The following is a 1,260-nucleotide window of genomic DNA, read 5'->3' as shown; positions in this document are numbered from 1 at the left end:
TTGTAAAATAAGCACCTCAGTCCCTTGTCCTGGGTTCGAAACCAAACATTCTTCCTGCCATTTTTCAAGCTTTCTCAAATGAGTTCAAAAATTTCAATTTTAAAATATTATTTATTTATTTATTTATTTATTTATTTATTTATTTATTATATGTAAGTACACTGTAGCTGTCTTCAGACACACCAGAAGAGGGCATCAGATTTCATTACAGGTGGTTGTGAACCACCATGTGGTTTCTGGGATTTGAACTCAGGACCTTTGGAAGAGCAGTCAGCGCTCTTAACTGCTAAGCCATCTCACCAGCCCAAAAATTTCAATTTTAAATAAAATGAAGAGCCCGGCGTAGTGGCGCATGCCTTTAGTCCCATCACTCGGGAGGCAGAGACAAGGTGGATTTCTGAGTTCGAAGCCAGCCTGGTCTACAGAGTCAGTTCCAGAACAGCCAGGGCTACACAGAGAAACCCTGTCTTGAAAAAACAAAAATAAATAAATAAAATAAATAAATAAATAAAAAATAAAATAAAACGAAACTTCTCAGAAACTTGAAAAATGGAAATACTTGCATGGGACCGAACTGCAAACTGGTGTGTGTGTGTGTGTGTTTCCAGGATGCTGGAGACCGGGGGTGGGGGTGGGCGTCATTTCTTTAGTCCTCCTCTTCTTTGTTGGAGGTGGCCGAGGGCCAGGGGCAAGCAGTCCTGGCAGCTTGTGTGTCTACAGTAACTCCAATGCCTGCTTGCATCTTCATAGGGTTGTTTCTCTATTCAAATTCCCATCTTCTCTTAAGGGCACTGTAATCGTGGCTTTAAGTCACTACCACCACTGATATATGTTTATCATATCTCTTAAGACCTGGCCAGACATTTGGGATCTTGAGAGAAGGATCCCTGGGAATTGCTGTTCGTGTTCTTGCCCTTGGTATGACAAAATAAGATACACTGGGAGGCAAAACAACTCAGCATAGTAACTGGCTCCCTAAGAAACAGGCTCTCCTTCCGGGTTGGCAGCAGGTTTCTCAGACCCACTAGGCTCTTGCCCTAGGGCATACACTTTCCAGCCCAGAAGATTTCTCCCTGGAACAAGATGTGGCCCTTCTAATCATGCATAGTGACCCAGATCTGCAATCCCAGGTCTGAGTAGGCAGGAAGATCAGAAGTTGGAGCTCACCATATTTCACCAATGCTAAACTCAGGGCAGGAGAGATGGAGAGAGACACCTCCCCCCTCCCCCTTCCAGGTCTCTCTTTTTTTTTTTTTTTTT

This window comes from Mus caroli, chromosome 17 (genome assembly GCF_900094665.2).
Source record: "Mus caroli chromosome 17, CAROLI_EIJ_v1.1, whole genome shotgun sequence".
NCBI classification, from domain to species: Eukaryota; Metazoa; Chordata; class Mammalia; order Rodentia; family Muridae; genus Mus; species Mus caroli.
The sequence above is the reverse complement of the archived record's forward strand: the minus strand, read 5'-3'. Positions refer to the sequence as shown.